Source organism: Natator depressus, chromosome 7 (genome assembly GCF_965152275.1).
Source record: "Natator depressus isolate rNatDep1 chromosome 7, rNatDep2.hap1, whole genome shotgun sequence".
Classification (NCBI taxonomy): domain Eukaryota; kingdom Metazoa; phylum Chordata; order Testudines; family Cheloniidae; genus Natator; species Natator depressus.
The window spans coordinates 52,627,635-52,651,550 of record NC_134240.1 but is presented as its reverse complement, the minus strand read 5'-3'; the positions used below and the strand labels follow the sequence as shown (position 1 = coordinate 52,651,550).

The following is a 23,916-nucleotide window of genomic DNA, read 5'->3' as shown; positions in this document are numbered from 1 at the left end:
CTAAACTACGAAATTAGGTCCAATTTATAGAAGTCGATTTTTTAGAAATCAATTTTATACAGTCGACTGTATGTTTCTCCACTTAAGACCATTAAGTCGGCGGAGTGCGTCCATACTACCGAGCCTAGTGTCGACTTCCAGAGGGTTGCATTGTGAGTAGCTATCCCACAGTTCCCACAGTCTCCGCCACCCATTGGAATTCTGGGTTGAGATCCCAATGCCTGCTAGGGCAAAAACATTGTCGCAGGTGGTTCTGGGTATATGTTGTCAGGCCCCCCCCCCGTGAAAGCAATGGCAGACAATCGTTTCCCACCTTTTTTCCTGGGTTACCCATGCAGACGCCATACCACGGCAAGCATGGAACTCGCTCAGCACAGTCACCATACGTGTCCTGGGTGCTGGCAGACATGGTAGAATCATAGAATACCAGGGTTGGAAGGGACCTCAGGAGGTCATCTAGTCCAACCCCCTGCTCAAAGCAGGACGAATCCCCAATTTTTTGCCCCAGATCCCAAATGGCCTCCCTCAAGGATTGAACTCACAACCCTGGGTTTAGCAGGCCAATGCTCAAACCACTGAGCTATCCCTCCCCCCATTGCATTGCTACACAGCAGCAGCTCATTGCCTTGTGGCAGCAGACGGTGCAGTACGACTGGTAGCCGTCGTCGTTGATGTCGTCTCCTGGGTGCTCTTGGCCGACCTCAGTGAGGTCTGTCAGGGGCACCTGGACATAAATGGGAGTGACTCCAGTTCATTCTCTTCTTAAGTTTCGTCTCATGGAGATTCAGTCTGCCTGGAAACGATGACGGCTACAGTCGTACTGCACCGTATGCTGGTGAGCACCCAGGAGACAACAATGGCTAGCAGTCATACTGCACCGTCTGCTGCCAGCCTACGCCCTGCTCCCCCGTCCCCCCTCCCGTGAAAGCAACGGCTGACAATAGTTTCGCGCCTTTTTCCGTGCGGGCACCATATTGCTGTCAGCATCGTCATCCACCTGCCACTTCCACTGCCACTCTGCTCTCCTGCAGATGCCATACCATGGCAAGCATGGAGCCCGCTCAGATCACCGTGGCAGTTATGAACGTTGTAAACACTACGCACGTTATCCAGCAATATATGCTGGACCAGAACCTGCAAAAGCAGGTGAGGAGGCGACAGCAGCGCGGTGACGAGAGCAATGAGGACATGGACACAGACTTCTCCCAAAGTATGGGCCCCGGCAATTGGACATCATGGTAGTAAAAGGGCAGGTTCAATGCGTGGAACGCCGATTCTGGGCCCGGGAAACAAGCACAGAGTGGTGGGACCGCATAGTGTTGCGGGTCTGGGACGATTCCCAGTGGCTGCGAAACATTCGCATGCGTAAGGGCACTTTCATGGAACTTTGTGACTTGCTTTCCCCTGCCCTGAAGCGCAAGAATACCAAGATGAGAGCACAGTTCACAAGTGAATGGCGATAGCCCTCTGGAAGCTTGCAATGCCAGACAGCTACCGGTCAGTCGGGAATCAATTTGGAGTGGGCAAATCTACTGTGGGGCCTGCTGTGATCCAAGTAGCCAACGCAATCACTGAGCTGCTGCTATCAAGGGTAGTGACTCTGTCAAATGTGCAGGTTATAGTGGATGGCTTTGCTGCAATGGGATTCCCTAACTGTGGTGGGGCGATAGACGGAACCCATATCCCTATCTTGGCACCAGACCACCAAGGCAGCGAGTACATAAACCGAAAGGGGTACTTTTCAATGGTGCTGCAAGCACTGGTGGATCACAAGGGATGTTTCACCAACATCAACGTGGGATGGCCGGGAAAAGTACATGACGCTCACATCTTCAGGAACTCTGGTCTGTTTCAAAAGCTGCAGGAAGGGACTTTATTCCCAGACCAGAAAATAACCACTGGGGATGTTGAAATGCCTATAGTTATCCTTGGGGACCCGTGCTCCCATGGCTCATGAAGCCATACACAGGCAGCCTGGACAGTAGTCAGGAGCTGTTCAACTATAGGCTGAGCAAGTGCAGAATGGTGGTAGAACGTACATTTGGATGTTTAAAAGCACGCTGGCGCAGTTTACTGACTCGGTTAGACATCAGCGAAAACAATATTCCCATTGTTATTACTGCTTGCTGTGCACTCCACAATACCTGTGAGAGTAAGGGGGAGACGTTTATGGCGGGGTGGGAGGTTGAGGCAAATCGCCTGGCCGCTGATTATGAGCAGCCAGACACCAGGGTGGTTAGAAGAGTACAGGAGGGCGCGGTGCACATCAGAGAAGGTTTGAAAACCAGTTTCATGACTGGCCAGGCTACGGTGTGAAAGTTCTGTTTGTTTCTCCTTGATGAAACCCCCCGCCCCTTGGTTCACTCTACTCCCCTGTAAGCCAAGCGCCCTCCCCTCCTGCCTTCAATCACTGCTTGCAGAGGCAATAAAGTCATTGTTGTTTCAAATTCATGCATTCTTTATTAATTAATCACACAAATAGGGGGATAACTGCCAAGGTATCCCAGGAGGGGTGGGGCAGGAGGGAAGGACAAGGCCACACTGCACTTTAAAACTTATTGAATGCCAGCTTTCTGTTGCTTGGGCAGTCCTCTGGGATGGAGTGCTTGGGTGCCCGGAGGCCCCCACACTATGTTCTTGGGCGTCTGGGTAAGGAGGCTATGGAACTTGAGGAGGAGGGCGGTTGGTTACACAGGGGCTGTAGTGGCAGTCTGTGCTCCTGCCTTTCCTGCAGCTCAACCATACGCCAGAGCATATCAGTTTGATCCTCCAGTAGCCTGAGCATTGACTCCTGCCTTCTGTCAGCAAGCTGATGCCACCTATCATCGCGTTCATATTGTGCTTTCCTGGACTCTGACATTGCTTCCCTCCACGCATTCTCCTGGTATCGTTCAGTGTGGGAGGACTGCATGAGCTCAGAGAACATTTCAACGCAAGTGCGGTTTTTTTGCCTTCTAATGTTCCCTATTCTCTGGGAAGGAGATGATAGTGTGAGCGTTGACACATTTGCAGCTGCAGGAGGGAAAAAAAGGGAGAGTAGTAGTTAAAAATTGACACATTTTAGAGAACAATGGGTAGACTCTTTCAGGGTGAACCTTGCTGTTAACATTACACAGCACATGTTCTTTCGGTACAAGGTCGCATTTTGCCTCTTATATTGAGGGTCTGCCAGTTTGGCGTGAGAGATCACACATGCAGGGCCGGGCAACAGAATTCGGCTTGCAGGCAGCCATGGTAAGCCACAATCTTTTGGCTTCTTTAACCTTCATAACATGTGGGAATGGTTTCAAACAGCAGCGCCCTCATTTCCCATACCAAGCAGCCATTGGGTTGGCCATTTAAAATGGGTTGGCAATTTAAAAGGAGGGGCTGCAGTTTTTGGGTTAACGTGCAGCACAAACCCAACTAACCCCCACACACCCACCCAATTCTCTGGGATGATCACTTCACCCCTCCCCCCACCGCGTGGCTAAGAGCGGGGAAGATTTCTGTTCAACCACAGGCACACAGCCCTCTGAATGTCCCCTTAATAAAATTACCCTATTTCAAACAGGTGACCATGAGGAGTGACCATCCAGGAGAGCTTTATGGAGATGTCCCTGGAGGATTTCCGCTCCATCCCCAGACACGTTAACAGACTTTTCCAGTAGTTGTACTGGCCGCAAATGCATCCCAAGTCTTCAGGGCAAATTAATCATTAAACATGCTTGCTTTTAAACCATGTATTATATTTACAAAGGTACACTCACCAGAGGTCCCTCCTCTGCCTGGCGGGTTCAGGAGCTTGCCTTGGGTGGGTTTGGGGGGGTACTGGCTCAAGGTCCAGGGTGAGAAACAGTTCCTGGCTCTCGGGGAAAACGGTTTCTCCACTTGCTTGCTGTGTGCTATCATCCTCCTCCTCGTCCCCAAAATGTGCACCCCTGTTGCATGATAATCCATTGACGGAGTCAAAGCACAGGGGTGGGGTAGTGGTGGCTGCACCCCCTAGAATGGCATGCAGCTCATCATAGAAGTGGCATGTCCTGGGCTCTGACCCCGAGCAGCCGTTTGCCTCTCTGGTTTTTTGGTAGGCTTGCCTGAGTTCCTTAAGTTTCACGTGGCACTGCTGTCGGTCCATGTTATAGCCTCTGTCCTTCATGCCCTTGGAGATTTTTTCAAATGTTTGAGCATTTCACCTTTTGGAACTGAGTTCTGATAGCATGGATTCATCTCCCCATACAGCGATCAGATCCCGTACCTCCCGTTCGGTCCATGCTGGAGCTCTTTTGCAATTCTGGGACTCCATCATGATCACCTCTGCTGATGAGATCTGCACTCACCTGCAGCTTGCCACGCTGGCCAAACAGGAAATGAGATTCAAAAGTTTGCGGGCCTTCTCCTGTCTACCTCACCAGTGCATCTAAGTTGAGAGCGCTGTCCAGAGCGGTCTCAATGGAGCACTCTGGGATAGCTCCCAGAAGCTAATACTGTCAAATCGCGACCACACTACCCCAAATTCGACCCTGCAAGATCGATTTCAGCACTAATTCCCTCGTCGGGAGAGCAGTACAGAAATCGATTTTAAGAGCCCTTTAAGTCGAAAAAAATGGCTTCGTCGTGTGGACGGGTGCAGGGTTAAATTGATCTAACGCTGCTAAATTCGATCTAAACTCATAGTGTAGACCAGGGCTCAGTGAGCAAAAATAATGGAGATCAAGTAGCAGAATTCAATTTTTTAAAACCCCCAGCATCACCATTTTGCATTGTTTCTCACAAATGATAAATCTTTACTGCTGCAACTGAAAGGGCAACAGGGAAGGCTCCATACCAAAACACGAAGAGATTGATTCCTTAAACCCAAGATGATAAAATATGTTTTTTGTTTAAAAAAAATAGTCAGGATAGTTACCTAAACCTACCAGCAAATCAGAACTGTATGTTTATTCAGCTCTCATGTGTGGTATTGTTTCAGTGTTCATTAACCACCTCTCAACTACCTGCAATCTTTAAAATAATTTGCAAAACCTTATCCTCACCAGACTCCCACTGAAGTAAACATTGTCATTCATAAGAAATATCATGGCCTTTAAAACTTCTACTATGATGAACATGACCCACAGCACATAATTACATTGCTCTCTTAAGCCATTAACAAACAAACCAAAACAGCTAAGTGCTGCATGAAAAAGTTTTGCAGAGATCTAAGTTTCAACCTGAAAGCAAATATTTACTAATGAGTAGAAAACACTGAAAATGGATGTTTATAGCAAATGTTTCCAGACTCATTAATTATTGCAATGCAAACATTACCCAGAAGTCAGGCAAAAACAGGGAGGAAACATTCAGGTAAAGGCAAGGCCTCACAAAGGCCTGGTTTCAATATGCATTATCTCCCTTAAGCAAGTACAACTGCCAAACAGCTATAGATCTGCACTAGGGATGAAGTAACATTCATCCCTGGTGTGAAAGTCTGATGATAGTCTTCCACACTACTACTTACGCCCTGCAGGGGAGTGTTTGCAGATCCAGCGGATACAGTATCCTGCGCAATCAATGTGGAGGGGCTGGAGCTACTATTTCAGCCCAGAACCCAGAGCAGCAGCAGCCCCTGACCCTGGATTGAAGGAATGAATGTAACCTCTGCACTTATCTGAATAGGAACTGAATACTTAGGTTTTATGAAGTTGGGGTGAATTTCACCCCTACATTCTCAATATAGAATATTCTACGTCCACAGAATTCTCTAATAGAATATTAAGAAAATAAGAACATAAGAATGGCCATACTGGGTCAGACCAAAGGTCCATCTAGCCCAGTATCCTGTCTTCCGACAGTGGCCAATGCCAGATGCCCCAGAGGGAATGAACAGAACAGGTAAATCATCAAGTGATCCATCCAGTCGCCCATTCCTAACTTCTGGCAAACTGAGGCTAGGGACACCATCCCTATCCATCCTGACTAATAGCCATTGATGGACCTATCCTCCATGAATTTATCTAGTTCTTTTTTGAACCCTGTTATAGTCTTGGCCTTCACAACATCCTCTGGCAAGGAGTTCCACAGGTTGACAGTGCGTTGCATGAAAAAATATTTCCTTTTGTTTGTTTTAAACCTGCTGCCTATTAATTTAATTTGGTAACCCCTAGTTCTTGTGTTATGAGAAGAACTAAATAACACTTCCTTATTTACTTTCTCCACACCAGTCATGATTTTATAGACCTCTATTATATCCCCCCTTAGTCATCTCTTTTCCAAGCTGAAGAGTCCCGGTCTTTTTAATCTCTCTTCATACAGAAGCCGTTCCATATCCCTAATAATTTTTGTTGCCCTTTTCTGAACCTTTTCCCATTCCAATATATCTTTTTGAGATGGGGAGACCACCTCTGCACACAGTATTTAAGATGCAGGTGTACCATGGATCTTCAGAGGCAATATGATATTTTCTGTTTTATTATCCAGCCCTTTCCTAATGGTTCCCAAAATTCTGTTCACTTTTTTGACTGCTGCTGCGCATTGAGTGGACGTTTTCAGAGAACTAGCCACAATGACTCCAAGTTCTCTCTCTTGAGTTGTAACAGCTAATTTAGATCCCATCATTTTATATGTATAGTTGGGATTATGCTTTCCAGTGTGCATTTCTTTGCATTTATCAACATTGAATTTCATCTGCCATTTTGTTGCCCAGTCACCTCAGAAAGCCCCATCCATATGCCCCACTGGCTGTCATCTTTTGACTCTCTCCCCACTCAGCACCCATCTCCTCCACTATTTTCTCCTCAGTTCCCCTTCCAAAAAATAATTTCCTTCTTACTTAAATTATAAATGGTATCTGGGCTAGTGAAGGGGATTGGTAGGAGTGGGACAGGATCAGCCAACCTGTCTTTGGGCAGTTAGACAGGGAGTTCTAAGGATAGTTCCAATCAAAGTGGAGGGATATTCATAAACCCTAGTTACTGAAAGACCATCCGAGCACTCTGACTGGGGACTACCTACTGTACAGTTTTTAGTAAAATGGTAGTCTCATCTGCTCACGCACAGTGGAGGAAATTGCATAAGTGAGAAAAAAGTGCAATTATGGTCAATAACTGCCCAGCATTCCTATGTATCCACTGGCCAGGACAACTTACTTCTGGGGAAATTCTGCACCACTGCACACATGCAGAATTCATATCTGGCACACAATTTTTTTCCCTGCAGAAAATACATTCTACCCAAGAAGTGCTGCAGTTCTGCCTTTCACCCACCAGAGACCACTGTGGTGCCAGAACACCCAGCAGCTGGCTGCATTCATCACAGTACCCTGACCACAGAGCCAAGTTAGGACAGACAGTGTGGGGCACACAGGGCTCCTGAAGGGTCATAGACTGGGGTTCAGAAGGGCTAGTGAGGGGGACAGACTGAATTAATATGCCTAGTAAGGAATCTATTTGACCCCCAAAAATTTCCTGAAACTGTATTGTTACAGACATACTTGCTGACAGGTATTTTGAAATAAATTACCAAAATAATTGAAATGAGCATGATTATACTGTGCTATTTTGACAAATAAAATATGCAGAATTTTACATAAGAACGGCCATACTGGGTCAGATCAATGGTTCATCTAGACCTAGTATCCGGTCTTCTGACAGTGGCCAATGCCAGGTGTTTCAGAGGGAATGAACAGAAGGGGTAATCATCAAGTGATCCATCCTCTGTCGCCCCTTCCCAGCCTCTGACAAACACAGGCTAGGGACGCTTCAGAGCATGGTTTTGCATCCGTGCCCATCCTGGCTAATACCCATTGGTGGACCTAGCCTCCATTAACTTATCTAATTCTTATTTTACCAGAATTTTAAAATATTGTGCACAGAATTTTTAATGTTTTGGCGCAGAATTCCCCCAGGACTAAAAACTCCATTTCAGCATAACATACCAGATAGTAAAACTTAATGTTTAACAGGAATCTTTCATTTTTACTGACCATCATCTACACAGAAAGTAGCAAGCATTTACAAAGTTAACTTGCTGAGAATTAAAGCAGAAACATTAAAAAAATCTAAGTGTATCAGACCAAATTCAAGTGCTGAAACAAAAATAGTATAGGATTATATGTAGTCAGTCTCTCACTCTAAGTCATACTGTTAACACTATGATGTGACAACTATAGAAGCAAAGCAACCTTAGTGTCCGTGCCAAAGACAAGCAACAGAAGGCTTTGGGAGATGGATCAAGTTGATCAAAGTAAATATGATAAATTAAGGGGAAGCATCCCTAATGCAGCATGAGTATTTTAGGTTTTCAGACTTGTGTTTTAATGTTTAACCACACATATTACAAATTACTACTTATTTCTACCAAAGAAACAGTGGATCCCCCCCCCCTTTTTTTTGGCTAGATATAGTAACTTTAGTCAAATTTCAATTAAAAAGGAACTTATTGTGATGTTATAGGATTAACGTATGACCATGTACATCATTGTTGCTACCACTGCTATACAATTGCAAAAATCTTGTACAAATTATCTCATGTAAGGTGTCAATGGAAAAGTTATGATTTTCTGAATATGATTATCCTGTTCGTATGCGTGTATCATTTTTGTATCTGAAGTTATGAATATTGACTACATACCTGTATTTCAAATGTGTTTGCTCCTGGCGTAACACCCACAAGACAGTTTGCATCTAGTCTAGCCTGCACATTGTGAATGGACCATTCAAGTTGATGGCCCATTAACAAACACAATGGGCCAAGGAAGAAGATTATCCCTGCATGGTGGGCCATCCTGTGGATGCCTTAGCCAAAATATGGGTAATGGCTCTGGCTATGATTCATCAAAGCATTCAAGGGCATGTGACTGGCTCATATGACCCTGGACTCCATGATGCACCTGTAGTTTTCCACAAACTAAGACTGAGAGCATCCCTTCCACATGGGAGAAAGTATAAAAGACCCTGGAAGCATCTCCATTTTGCTTCTTTCCTGATCTGATCTCTGGACTTACCCTAACAGGAGCATTACAACCAATGGACTCAGGACCTTCCAATCTTTTGGAAGTTACCAGAGACATTACAAGCCAGCAGTTTATTCCATCTACGGTTGCTAGGTGTCCTGTTTTCGACCGGAACACCCGGTTGAAAAGGGACCCTGGTGGCTCCAGTCAGCACTGCTGACCGGGCTGTTAAAAGTCTGGTTGGCAGCGCAGCGGGGTTGGCAGGCTCCCTGCCCGGCTCCACACAGCTCCCGGGAAGTAGCCGGTATGTCTGGCTCCTAGGAGGAGGGGTGTCCAGGGAGGATCTGCAGAGCACCCTGTCCACGTCTCAACCTAGGAGGCAGAGCGACATGTCCCCACTTCCTGAGAGCTGCCTGAGCTCAGCACTGCCCAGAGCCTGCACCCCAAACCCCCTCCCACAGCCCAACCTCCTGACCCAGCTCGGAACCCCCTCTTGCACCCCAAACCTCTCATCCCCAGCCCCACCCCAGAGCCTGCACCCCCTCCTACACCCCTACCCCAGCTCAGTGAAAATGAGCGAGTAAGGGTGGGGGAGAGCAAGCAATGGAGGGAGGGGGGATTGAGTGAGTGGGGGCAGGGCCTTAGAGAAGGGGCAGGGCAGGGGCAGGGCAAGGGTGTTCGGTTTTCTGCACTTAGAAAGTTGGCAACCCTAATTCCATCACTGCTACAAACCTGTTCCAAGAACTTTGCAATGACTGTACGCATTTGATTCCTTTGACCATTTTAATTCTCTTCTCTTTCTTTTCTCTTATAAATAAACCTTTAGATATTAGATAATAAAGGACTGGCAATAGCATGATTATTGGATAAGATCTGAGTTATATATTGGCCTGGCCTCATGGCTCATCTCTTGGGATTAGAAGAACCCTTTGATGAAACTGGTTTTAAATAGCCACTCAAAGAATCATAGAATATCAGGGTTGGAAGGGACCTCAGGAGGTCATCTAGTCCAACCCCCTGCTCAAAGCAGGACCAATCCCCAACTAAATCATCCCAGCCAGGGCTTTGTCAAGCCTGACCTTAAAAATATCTAAGGAAAGAGATTCCACCACCTCCCTAGGTAATGCATTCCAGTGTTTCACCACCCTCCTAGTGAAAAAGGTTTTCCTACTATCCAACCTAAACCTCCCCCACTGCAACTTGAGACCATTACTCCTTGTTCTGTCATCTGCTACCACTGAGAACAGTCTAGAGCCATCCTCTTTGGAACCCCCTTTCAGGTAGTTGAAAGCAGCTATCAAATCCCCCCTCATTCTTCTCTTCCGCAGACTAAACAATCCCAGTTCCCTCAGCCTCTCCTCAGAACTCATGTGTTCCAGTCCCCTTATCATTTTTGTTGCCCTCCGCTTGACTCTTTCCAATTTTTCCACATCCTTCTTGTAGTGTGGGGCCCAAAACTGGACACAGTACTCCAGACGAGGCCTCACCAATGTCGAATAGAGGGGAACGATCACGTCCCTCGATCTGCTGGCAATGCACCTACTTATACATCCCAAAATGCCATTGGCCTTCTTGGCAACAAGGGCACACTGTTGACTCATATCCAGCTTCTCGTCCACTGTAACTCCTAGGTCCTTTTCTGCAGAACGGCTGCCTAACCATTCGGTCCCTAATCTGTAGCGGTGCATGGGATTCTTCCATCCTAAATGCAGGACTCTGCACTTGTCCTTGTTGAACCTCATCAGATTTCTTTTGGCCCAATCCTCTAATTTGTCTAGGGCCCTCTATATCCTATCCCTACCCTCCAGCACATCTACCTCTCCTCCCAGTTTAGTGTCATCTGCAAACTTGCTGAGGGTGCAATCCACACCATCCTCCAGATCATTTATGAAGATACTGAACAAAACCGGCCCGAGGACCGACCCTTGGGGCACTCCACTTGATACCGGCTGCCAACTAGACATGGAGCCATTGATCACTACCCGTTGAGCCCGACAATCTAGCCAACTTTCTATCCACCTTATAGTCCATTCATTCAGCCCATACTTCTTTAACTTGCTGGCAAGAATAGTGTGGGAGACCATGTCAAAAGCTTTGCTAAAGTCAAGGAACAACACGTCCACCGCTTTCCCCTCATCCACAGAGCCAGTTATCTCGTCATAGAAGGCAATTAGATTAGTCAGGCATGACTTGCCCTTGGTGAATCCATACTGACTGTTCCTGATCACTTTCCTCTCCTCTAAGTGCTTCAGAATTGATTCCTTGAGGACCTGCTCCATGATTTTTCCAGGGACTGAGGTGAGGCTGACTGGCCTGTAGTTCCCAGGACCCTCCTTCTTCCCTTTTTTAAAGATGGGCACTACATTAGCCTTTTTCCAGTCGTCCGGGACTTCCCCCGATCGCCATGAGTTTTCAAAGATAACGGCCAATGGCTCTGCAATCACATCCGCCAACTCCTTTAGCACTCTCGGATGCAGCACATCCGGCCCCATGGACTTGTGCTCGTCCAGCTTTTCTAAATAAAGTCCCATATTATGCAAGTGGGACTCATCATTAAGTCTAGTGTCTGCGTGGTGAAACAAGGGCTGGGAAACTGTATTTCTGACTTCTTGCTAACCAGTGTGGTGAGACAGAAGTTTAGTTACTGGAGTGGTACATCTTAAGGAAGAATAACAATCAGTTGGCCCTTATTTCTCAGCAGTTTGTCCTGAATCTGGCATGCTCAGCTGTGACCCATTGAGGCACGGTGACACTTGTTAAACTCAAGTTTCCTCTATTAAGTACAATTTAGATTTGAATGTTAAAATTTTGGGTTTGAATCATGTATGTCTTCAGATATTTATGCCATTTACACTTTGCATGTAACTCCATATTGACAGTAACAAGACCAGTCAGTTTCACAGTTATTGCTTAAAGTGTCTAGTGTCTGAAAGTGGTTTACTTATCATTACCCAACAAAAATTACTAAAACTGAAAGAAAAAAATATATAATTTTCAGCTTGTCTACTTTGTTGAATTCCATTAATAAATTATAGCCCTAACTGGGAAGCTTGCCACTCTAAGGGGACTGGAGGAGGTTTATGAAACCAAGGACCCTGTTTGTATAGTTTCCATAACAAAATTTAAAAGATATCAGATTTAAAATGTATTATATAATTTGAGTCATACCACAATCCTGCCTGTACTGCAAAATGCAACACTGTTGTTTCCCCAACAGTTAAAACAGTTTCATTTTGTAGAGCAAATGAGATCCAACAATCCTTTAACTATGTCTTGAAACATGCTAAAAACATTAACATAAAATTTCATTTTTCATAATTTAAGATTTTAGTATCAGACAAGAAAACTAAACAAATGTTTTAACCTACATTTTTCCCTTTGATTTATTAGCGAAAGCAAAAGAGTGAAAATAGATACCTTCACATGAGGGAGGGCGGGAACAGGAAGGAATTTCAAACTTCTAATTTTCAAATAAAACAGACCAGTTGTTCAAGTTGTCTAAGTTTTTGATTAGCAAGTTAACTGCCAGTTTACGCTTGTGACCACCTGTGACACTGCTAACATATGGAATTAGAGCCATCTCTACTGGTACCTTTTTTAAAACTTTCCTCCCTCCCCTTTGTCTATTTATTCGCCTGTTTTGTATTTTCTAAATCACAGACTGTGCGCTCTCTGGGGCAGGGACTGTATCTGTGGCATGGAATATATTTGTGTTGTAAAAATTTTCATGAGGCTCTAATCCCTATTTGGGGTCCTTGGGCACCATCACCATAGAAACATTGTTTGTATTTTCTTCGTCTGTTAAAATAAAAAAAATTCATTTTATTCAATTTGAAAATAAAGAATGCATGACTTAAAAATTATGTAAAATGGCTTGCATAGAGGCCACAGTTTCAATAGCACCGCCCATATTACAACTAGACTGAGATACATTGAACTGGATTGGAGACTAATCCTCAGCTATGGTTCAAACACTGTAGTAATCAGTTTTCAAAAGTTAATGTAACCTGGCAGTAACATTTACTGAAATAGCTTTCAGTATGTGCAGATGCTTTTTAGGAGAGAAATTAAATCACTTGCATAATATGGGACTAAGTACTTGTTAAACATTAGCCAGCTGCGTGTCCACAGCACATGAACTCACTTACCTCTGAATGCCTTAGAGCAGCTTGCTGCCTTCCTAAACTGTGTCAGGGAGATCTCACAGACTGGTCCTTGAGAATGTATATTTTTTCATGGTCTACGTGTATATATAAAATCTGCTCACTGTACTTTCCACTTTATGCATCCGATGAAGTGAGCTGTAGCTAACGAAAGCTTATGCTCAAATAAATTGGTTAGTCTCTAAGGTGCCACAAGTCCTCCTTTTCTTTTTGCGAATACAGACTAACACGGCTGCTACTCTGAAACCTGTCATTATGCAAGGCACTACATTTAGCCATATGGAGTGGAAATCTATCAACTTCATGAAAAAAACTTGTACAGATACAGACAGACATCATCTTCCTTTCCAAATGCAAACAGATGGACATCATACCAAAAGGACTGAAGGTAAAAAAATCCATTAGAATCTACATACCACACAGACTATGCTGACAGCTTGTGTCACACGCTCTCAAAGAAACTTCGGAACCACCTGATCAACATCCTCTAGAGCAAACAGGGAAAGATTAAGTATGAGCTCTCAAAACTGGATACTCTCATAAAAAAAACCAACCTTCGACACAAACTTCCTCGTGGCTGGACTTTACTAAAACTAGACAAGCCATTTACAACACACACTTTGCTTCTCTACAAAAGAAAAAGGACACTAAATTATCTAAACTACTACATGCCACAAGGGGCCACAGCAATGGTTCCCTTAACCCACCCAGCAATATTGTTAATCTATCCAACTATACTCTTAACCCAGGAGAAGAATCTGTCCTATCTCGGGGCCTCTCCTTCTGCCCCTCCACCCCCACGAACATGATACAGTTCTGTGGTGACCTTGAATCCTATTTCCGATGTCTCCGACTCAAGGAATATTTCCAACAAACCTCTGAACAACATACTAATCCACAGAGACCTTCCTACCAACACTACAAAAAGAAGGATTCTAGGTGGACTCCTCCTGAAGGTCGAAACAACAGACTTTGGACTTCTACATAGAGTGCTTCCGCCGACGTGCACGGGCTGAAATTGTGGAAAAGCAGCATCACTTCCCCCATAACCTCAGCCGTGCAGAACACAATGCCATCCACAGCCTCAGAAACAACTCTGACATCATAATCAAAAAGGCTGACAAAGGAGGTGCTGTTGTCATCATGAATAGGTCGGAATATGAACAAGAGGCTGCTCGGCAGCTCTCCAACACCACATTCTACAAGCCATTACCCTCTGATCCCACTGAGGGTTACCAAAAGAAACTACAGCATTTGCTCAAGAAACTCCCTGAAAAAGCACAAGAACAAATCCGCACAGACACACCCCTGGAACCCCGACCTGGGATATTCTATCTGCTACCCAAGATCCATAAACCTGGAAATCCTGGGCACCCCATCATCTCAGGCATTGGCACCCTGACAGCAGCATTGTCTGGCTATGTAGACTCTCTCCTCAGGCCCTATGCTACCAACACTCCCAGCTATCTTCGAGACACCACTGACTTCCTGAGGAAACTACAATCCATCGGTGATCTTCCTGAAAACACCATCCTGGCCACTATGGATGCAGAAGCCCTCTACACCAACATTCCACACAAATATAGACTACAAGCCATCAGGAACACTATCCCCGATAATGTCACGGCAAACCTGGTGGCTGAACTTTGTGACTTTGTCCTCACCCACAACTATTTCACATTTGGGGACAATGTATACCTTCAAATCAGCGGCACTGCTATGGGTACCCGCATGGCCCCACAGTATGCCAACATTTTTATTGCTGACTTAGAACAACGCTTCCTCAGCTCTCGTTCCCTAATGCCCTTACTCTACTTGCGCTACATTGATGACATCTTCATCATCTAGACCCATGGAAAAGAAGCCCTTGAGGAATTCCACTATGATTTCAACAATTTCCATCCCACCATCAACCTCAGCCTGGACCAGTCCACACAAAGAGATCCACTTCCTGGACCCTACAGTGCTAACAAGCGATGGTCACACAAACACCACCCTATACCGGAAACCTACTGACCGCTATTCCTACCTACATGCCTCCAGCTTTCACCCAGACCACACCACACGATCCACTGTCTACAGCCTAGCTCTACGATACAACCACATTTGCCCCAACCCCTCAGACAGAGACAAACACCTATAAGATCTCTATCAAGCATTCTTACAACTACAGTACCCACCTGCTGAAGTGAAGAAACAGATTGACAGAGCCAGAAGAGTACCCAGAAGTCACCTACTATAGGACAGGCCCAACGAAGAAAATAACAGAACGCCACTAGCTGCCACCTTCAGCCCCCAACTAAAACCTCTCCAACGCATTATCAAGGATCTACAACCTATCCTGAAGGACGACCCATCACTCTCACAAATCTTGGGAGACTGGCCAGTCCTTGCCTACAGACAGCCCCCCAACCTGAAGCAAATGCTCACCAGCAACCACACACCACACAACAGAACCACTAACCCAGGAACCTATCCTTGCAACAAAGCCCGTTGCCAACTGTGCCCACATATCTATTCAGGGGACACCATCATAGGGCCTAATCACATCGGCCACAGTATCAGAGGCTCGTTCACCTGACATCTACTGATGTGATATATGCCATCATGTGCCGGCGATGCCCCTCTGCCATGTACATTGGGCAAACTGGACAGTCTCTACGCAAAAGAATAAATGGACACAAATCAGATGTCAAGAATTATAACATTCATAAACCAGTCGGAGAACACTTCAATCTCTCTGGTAACTCGATTTCTGATCTCAAAGTGAGTATCCTTCAACAAAAAAACTTCGAAAACAGATTCCAACAAGAGACTGCTGAATTGGAATTAATTTGCAAATTGGATACAATTAACTTAGGCTTGAATAGAGACTGGGAGTGGTTGAGTCATTATACTAAGTGAAACTATTTCCCCTTGTTTATTCCTCCTCCCCTTCCCAACCCCCTCGCCGTTCCTCAGACGTTCTTGTTAACTCCTGGAAATGTGCTGGAAATGGCCCACCTTGATTATCACTTCAAAAGGTTTTCTCTCCCCACACCCCACTCTCCTGCTGGTAATAGCTCATCTTAAGTGATCACTCTCCTTACAATGTATATTTTTTCATGGTCTGTGTGTATATATAAAATCTGCTCACTGTACTTTCCACTTTATGCATCCAATGAAGTGAGCTGTAGCTCACGAAAGCTTATGCTCAAATAAATTGGTTAGTCTCTAAGGTGCCACAAGTACTCCTTTTTTTCCTATAAAGTGTAACTCCAAAAGCCATTCACAAACTTAATGCATTAACAGCCCTTTGTCTGCACTTCCTGCAGCCTCCAAAGTTCTCCTCCTTAGCAAAAGTGGCAGAAAAGGGGTGTGGACAGCAAAGCAAAAACATATTAAAAATCTAGTAGAAAGAGCATGTACAAAGTCATAGGTGATTCCTTTTACTGGGTTAACTTGAAAATAAAAGAGCAAACTTTAAAGACTCCCACAGTGTTCATCTGGCCACAGGAAAGCACAGAAAGGATTAAGAGGTACATATAAGAGCATCAACAAATCATTTCAGTTCATAATTATGCTAGGAGATAGACAATTCCAAGAAGAGCTGTGTGAACAGAAGCAGAAATTAAAATCAGTGTGAACAGCAGTTTACAGAATAAGGCAAGAAGAAACATTCTCTTTTGGCTTCTACAAAACTAATTTCAGGAAAGGGAAAAGCATTTACACATTTCTGATTTCTCATCCCTCTCCAAGAGTCACTACAAGGACAGCCAGTAAATGGAGTGCATGTGGCTCAAGGGTAGAGAGCACCTGTAATGACCTCATTGTATTGTCCTTCCCACATTTTAATTACACTTTTCAGTATTTTTAAACAAAATGGAGAGCCCTCATTTTCTAGATGGGTACTAGAAAAAGGATAGGAGAAGCTGAGGAAAATGAGAACCAGCCTTTCACATACAGGGGCCCCAAATACTGTGTCTACATTGCAATTAGGCAACCATGGCATGATGGTGGGCCATGCCACTTGACTCCAATTTGTGTGGGGCTCAGGTTGCTTCCTTGTTTCCTTCAGGTTGTTGTCCCACCTCGCAGGGTCCTAGAGCCTGTCCTCCATACCCAGCCAAATGTGTACACTGCAATTAAACAGCCCCGCCGCAGCCAGAGACAGCTGGCATGGGTCAGCTGCAGATGCAGTTGCACTGTAGACATACTTAAACAAGACTGTCTCCATTAGAAAGTTGTACCACTTTAACTATATTGGCATACAAGTGGTACAAGCTCCTAGTGTGGACTAAAGTGTATCAGTATAAGGGCCTGGCTGCACTTGCGAGTTACAGCACAATAAAGGAGCCCCAGGCACCCTAGCTCACTACCCGTTCACACTGGCAAGGCACGTAGAACTCTCTGAGTCCACAGCTAGAGCACTCCTGGTACTCCACCTTGGTGAGTGGAATAACATTTGCTGTGCCCCTGCTGGAGCGCTGCGGCGCCAGTGTGGACGCCCTGGTCTATTATTGCACTCTGACCGGCCTCCAGAAGTATCCCACAATGCCTGTTCTAGCCACTCTGGTCATCACTTTGAACTCTACTGCCCTGCCCTCAGGTGACCAACAGTAAGACCCTCCCTTTAAATTCTCTGGGAATTTTGAAAATCCCCTTCCTGTTTGCTCAGCCAGGCATGGAGTGCTCTCAGTGAATCTTTCCAGGTGACGATGCCTCCATGTGATCCCCAGTATGGAGCAATGGCGAAGTGCTGGACCTCATCAGTGTTTGGGGGGAGGAAGCTGTCCAGTCCCAGCTGCACTCCAGTCACAGGAATTTCAATATCTTCGGGCAGGTATCAAGGGCCATGCTGGAAAGGGGTCATGACCGGGGCGCACTGCAGTGAAGGAACTGCAGAATGCCTACCACAAAGCCAGCGAGGCAAACAGCTGCTCCGGTGCTGCCCCCACGACCTGCCGTTTTTACAAAGAGCTGGACGCGATACTTGGGGGCAACCCCACCTCCATACCGAGTACCACCATGGACATCTCAGAGGCCAGTGCAACAAGGCAGGAGGAGGAGGAGGAGCCAGCAAAGCGGAAGCGAGGGTGCTCCGGCGGAGGAAGACACCCCAGAATCCCTAGGTGCATGCAGCCAGGAGCTGTTCTCAAGCCAGGACGAAGGTAGCCAGTCGCGGTGGCCGGTGCTTGGGGAAGAACAAACACCCGAGGAGGTTCCTGGTAAGCGGCTTTTATTTTGGGAAGGAAGTTATTCAGTGCGGGCTCTTGGCGTGAGGAGGGTTAGGGCTGCATGCATGCCTAGATGTGGAATAGAGCGTTGATGTGCTCTCTCTCATCGTGGTAATCAGCCTCAGTGATCTCTTAAAACTTGGGCAATGTGCTTGCGCAGGTTTTTCAGGAGAGCCACTATTGTCCTCGTCCCAGGGTGGCTAACTTGTCCACGCCACTGTGCCATGAGGGGCGGGGGGACCATTGTTGCATACAGGCAAGCTTCACGTGAGCCAAAGTGGAAGCCGCATTGTGGTAGAAGACCCTCCCTTGCTTCCCAGGTCACCCTCTGCAGCGAGATATCTTCCAGGTCAAAATCCTGTGGAAAATGTGGGTACAATGTTCACTATAGCGGTCCCCTGCTGCTGTTGACTCTCCCCAAGGCACAGAAACCCAGAGGACAGTACAGCCGTGAAACCATCAGTCACGCTTCACCCTGTGCTTACTCACCATTTTGGGGCTCCCGTGGGTTGTGCGCGCTCGCTTTGGGACAGGCAAATTATGCTATTGTGTAGACTGTACTTTCCCTAGAGTATGGGGCAATCATTGCTCTGTCTGGTGTGAACAATGCTGCCTCTGTTAAGTGTTGCATTTTGCCTTTACAGTTGCAATCCTGAGATCTCAGCCGTCCATGTTATCAACGGCCAAGAGGCTGCAAAGAATCAGGAAGAGGCCACGTAGAAGCAAAGAGGACATGCTGCATGAAGTCATGCAGCATTCAACTAATGAAAATTAAAAAGTGCAGGAGTGGCAGGAGAGTCCGCCAGCAGAATACGGATCGCCAGCACCAAAGCACAGAGTGGCTGATAAGCATCATGGAGCGCCAAGTGGACTCAATCCAGGCGCTCGTAGCCATGCAGGCGGAGCACTACTGCACCCCCCCGCCCCGCCAGCCCTTGTCCCAAAACTCTTTCCCTTGTGCCACCATGTTACCTCCAAACCACTTTCCCCAACATCCGGGTTCTTACTGCCACCCACTGCCTCCAACACTTGTAGCTTCACCACCCAGCCCCGAAAACTACGACCCTTACCCACTGCACTCAACCCCCATCACCATGCAGTATAGCCATCCTGAAGTGCAGCACGCATTGCACAGCACTCCAGATGGGACATATACAAATCTGTGATTGTACCGTTCCCCACCCCACCTCCTTGCCCTTTGTGTTTCCCAAGCAGTTGTGTTGTGTTTCTTTTCAATAAATTGATTTTTTGGCTTTGAAAACATTCTTTATTATTGCATAACATAAAAGAAACCTTAGCCCAGGAAAGCAACAGGCACTGCAAGGTGTATCATACGTAGCAAACACAGATTCCTACCGCACTTCACTCCTGGGCAGGGCACCCCACCAGACATTACTGTTGGCTTTCAGCCTCAAATTGCTCCCTCGAGGCATCCCTAATCCTTGCAGCCCCACGCTGGGCCCCTCGAATAGCCCTGCTCTCTGGCTGTTCAAATTCAGCCTCCAGGTGTTGAACCTCCGAGTTCCGTGCCTGAGTGAATCTTTCACCCTTCCCCTCACAAATGTTATGGAGGGTACAGCACGCGGATATAACCACGGGGATGCTGTTATTGGCCAAGTCCAGCTTCCCATACAGAGAGCACCAGTGACCCTTTAAACAGCCAAAAGCATACTCCACAGTCATTCTGCACCTGCTCAGCCTGTCGTTGAACCGCTCCTTGCTGCTGTCAAGGCTCCCTGTGTAGGATTTCATGAGCCACGGCATCAAAGGGTAAGCGGGGTCTCCAAGGATCACAATGTGCATTTTGACTTCCCCTACGGTGATCTTCTGATCTGGGAAAAAAGTCCCAGCTTGCAGCTTCCTGAACAGGCCATGTTCCGAAAGATGCATGTGTCATGCACCTTTCTGGACCAGCCTGCGTTAATGTCAATGAAACGCCCACGGTGATCCACAAGCGCCTGGAGAACCATAGAGAAATAGCCCTTCCGATTAACGTACTCGGAAGCTAGGTGGGCTGGTGCCAGAATTGGAATATGCGTGCCATCTATCGCCCCTCCGCAGTTAGGGAAACCCATTTGTGCAAAGCCAGCCACAATGTCATGCACGTTACCCGGAGTCACGGTTCTTCTGAGCAGGATGCGATTAATGGCCCTGCAAACTTGCATCAACATGATTCCAACAGTCGACTTTCCCACTCCAAACTGGTTAGTGACCAATCGGTAGCTGTCTGGAGTTGCCCGCTTCCAGATTGCAATAGCCACCCGCTTCTCCACCGTCAGGGCAGCTCTCAATCTCGTGTCCTTGCGCCACAGAGTGGGGGTGAGCTCCTCACACAGTCCCATGAAGGTGGCTTTTCTCATCCGAAAGTTCTGCAGCCACTGCTCGTCATCCCAGATTTGAATGACGATGTGATCCCACCACTCAGTGCTTGTTTCCCGAGCCCAAAAGCGGTGTTCCATGGTGGTGTGCATGTCCGTGAATGCTACAAGCAAACTCATGTCGTTTGCATTACTTGAGTCAATATCATCGTCGGAGTCCTCATTGTCACTTTGGATCTTAAGGAATAACTCGACTGCCAAACGTGACGTGCTGGTGAGACTCGTCAACATATTCCTCAGCAGTTCAGGCTCCATTGCCGCCAACCAAAAGGGAAGACAGAGTGCGCAGTACAAAAACCGTTGAAAGATGGCACCAATTGTGGATGGAAGCAAAGGAAATGCTGGGATGCAAACCGATGCATCATCGGGCGTTGGGACAGGACCTAGAATGTCCCGCACCCCTCCACCCCCTTCCCACAAGCCACAGCACCAGAATGGGAAGAGGCTCTCTGTGGGATAGCTTCCCACAATGCACCTCTCCCAATGCCACTGCAAGTGCTGCAAATGTGGCCATGGCAGTGCGCTTGCAGCTGTCAGTGTGGTCAGACTGCAGCGCTTTCCCTACTGCGCTGTACAAAGTTTAACGCACAGCGCTCTACATCTGCAAGTGTAGCCATGCCCTAAAGGTGCTATGGGAAGGGAAATAAACTATACCAATGCAACTGCATCCACAGCAGGGGTGTAACTGGTATAGCTAGGCTTGGAAGGATTACATTTTTATTGGTAAATATCAATAAATATGGATTTCACTGTATGCATGCAAGCCAAAGGAAACAATTTCCATCAATAATCATTTTACAAATAGGCAACATAAGAAAAATGCTGCTTTAGATATTGATTTAAGGATATTTACTTTATATATTTTCACATGTGATGTTATCATAGAATATCAGGGTTGGAAGGGACCTCAGGAGGTCATCTAGTCCAACCCCCTACTCAAAGCACGACCAATCCCCATTTTTTCCCCAGATTTTTGACACAGATTGAACTCACAACCCTGGGTTTAGCAGGCCGATGCTCAAACCACTGAGCTATCCCTCCCCCCCCAAATGTTGACAAATTGTGATTTAACAGTTATAAAGCTTTCACTTTTGGAAATCAACACCTACGGTCAATCAATAATTACTGTCTGCTCCTTTTTAAATGTTTATAGAAAGCTTAAAAATAAACATCCCTTAAAATTATTTTGAAAATTAATTATGGACTCCAGCCTGAGCCCGGGCGCCCACTCTAGCCGCCTGGGGAGCCCAGGGCCGCCCTCCCAGGCTGTGCGGGGCTGCACGCTGGCCTGCACGGCTCAGGGAAGGCGGGCCAGGGAGCCTCTCCCCCGCGGAGGGCAGGCAGGACCGAGCTGCCCGCCCCGCCTCCGGGGGGAAAGGGAAAGGGGCCCGGGCTGGCGACCCTACAACGTCCCAGGGCCCGCCGGGCTGGCCTGGCGCCAAACCCCTCGCGTTTCAAGGGGGCTCCCCGGGGCGGCCTGGACCACGGGGGTTACACGCCGGGGGCTGCCCACGCCGGGGAGCCGCTGTGGCGTCCCTGCCCGGGGAACGCAAAGCCCCGAAGCGCTGCCGGGGAGGGAGGCGCCGGGCCGGTGCCGCCCCCGCGCCCCTACTCACCTGAGCCGTCAACTCGCCGCCACCGCGCCCGCAAAATGGAGCCTGTAGGGCTGGGCCGCCTCCGCCCCTTCCCCGGGACCCGCCCCGAGGGCAGCGCAAGCTCCTGGCCGCGCCGCTGGAGGAGGAGGCGGGCCGCTCTCTGCGGGGAATCCGGTCAGCCCTGCCCCGGCGGGGGTCTGGTTCTGGCTGTTGACATGGGTAGAGCCGCGAAACAGGGTGACGGGGTTTAACGGGGTTCGTCCCGCCGCGCCCCCAGGTCCCTCGGGCCGCGCCGCTGCGGCCCCAGAGACCCCCTCCATGGCAGCATGGGGTCCTGCCCGGGGTGCTAGTGCAGCTGGTACCCGGCAGGAGAGGCCTCCCAGCTCTGGCTAATCCCTTCCAGGGCAGGTAGGGAGCTTGTCAACGAGAGAAAGAAGAGGTGGGCACCTCTACCCGCCTTTGGGACATGGGAGCTACTCTCGGCCTGGCACGGCCATGTGTATGGGGGTTGTAGCATGTGACATCCTTCCCCTAGGAAATACAGACCGAGAGAACCGCCCCCAAAGCAGCGCCGGTGTGAGCCGGATACACGCTAGTTAGCGCACAGGGAACAGGGAGCGCGGCGTTAGCTTGGAGTCTCAGCTGCAGAGGCGCTTCTTAGGGGATTAGTTAGCTGAGTTGACTAGGTTTCTTTAAAAGAACAGGAGTACTTGGGGCACCTTAGAGACTAACAGATTTATTTGAGGTTTCGTTAGCAGCTCAGCGAGCAGAGTGTGCCCCAGCTCACAGGGGGGAGAACTAGGACTGCCTACGGAAAAGAAAGGCGGAGTCTCCTCTTACAAGAATGTCCATTGAAGTTTATTCCAAAGCGTAGGGCACTGAGCAACCCTGCTTTAGAGGGTGATCATGTCCCAACAAGTAGTGTAGCTGAACCAACCCAGCTTGTGACGTTTAGTTACATCAGCCTAAATCAAGGGAAAGTCCACTGAAGCTAAGAGAGTTACTCCAAATTAATATCGGTATAGCGAAATCAAAATCTTGTCTGGCCCACGATGTGGTTAAACATAAAATTTATTCAGGTTAGCAATCAAAGAGAAAACATTCCTACTATCAGTTATTGATGAGCTATTTTTCATAATCTACAAGTGCTTGCCTTCTGTACAAAGTGTACATAGTGGTTTTTTTACTTCTATTTTTAATCCTTCTTTTGGAGGGTTTACTGAACCTGTAGCATAGATTTCAAGGCCAGAAGAGACCACTGTGATCATTTGGTTTGACCTCCTGTGTAACACAGGCCAGAAAACTTACACAAAATAATTCCTTTTGAACTAGAGCATATCTTGAAAAAAAAATCCAATCTTGATTTTAAGAATTACCAGTGATAGATACATGCCACAGGAGGCCACAGCAATGGTTCCCTTAACCCACCAGCAATATTGTCAATCTATCCAACTATACTTTTAGCCCAGCAGAAGAATCTGTCCTATCTCGGGGCCTCTCCTTCTGCGCCTCTACCCCCACGAACATGATACAGTTCTGTGGTGACCTTGAATCCTATTTCCGATGTCTCCGACTCAAGGAATATTTCCAACAAACCTCTGAACAACATACTAATCCACAGAGACCTTCCTACCAACACTGCAAAAAGAAGGA

General features: G+C 47.2%; 2 long non-coding RNA genes across 2 annotated transcripts in view; one reads left to right on the top strand and one right to left on the bottom strand.

Annotated features, from left to right (window-relative positions):
- Positions 1-19,391, top strand: part of LOC141990803 (uncharacterized) — a 67,835-nt gene extending 48,444 nt beyond the window's left edge. The window contains exons 2-3 of the long non-coding RNA XR_012640267.1: positions 17,897-18,281; positions 18,935-19,391. This is a non-coding gene — a long non-coding RNA (uncharacterized LOC141990803). The remainder of the gene's footprint in view (positions 1-17,896; positions 18,282-18,934) is intronic.
- On the bottom strand, positions 2,521-22,774 carry LOC141990802 (uncharacterized). Its single transcript, XR_012640266.1, has 3 exons — positions 22,285-22,774; positions 3,750-4,334; positions 2,521-3,012 (listed from the first exon to the last, which is right to left on the bottom strand). It is a non-coding gene; the product is annotated as an uncharacterized LOC141990802 (long non-coding RNA).
- Between the last annotated feature and the right edge of the window lie 1,142 nt (positions 22,775-23,916).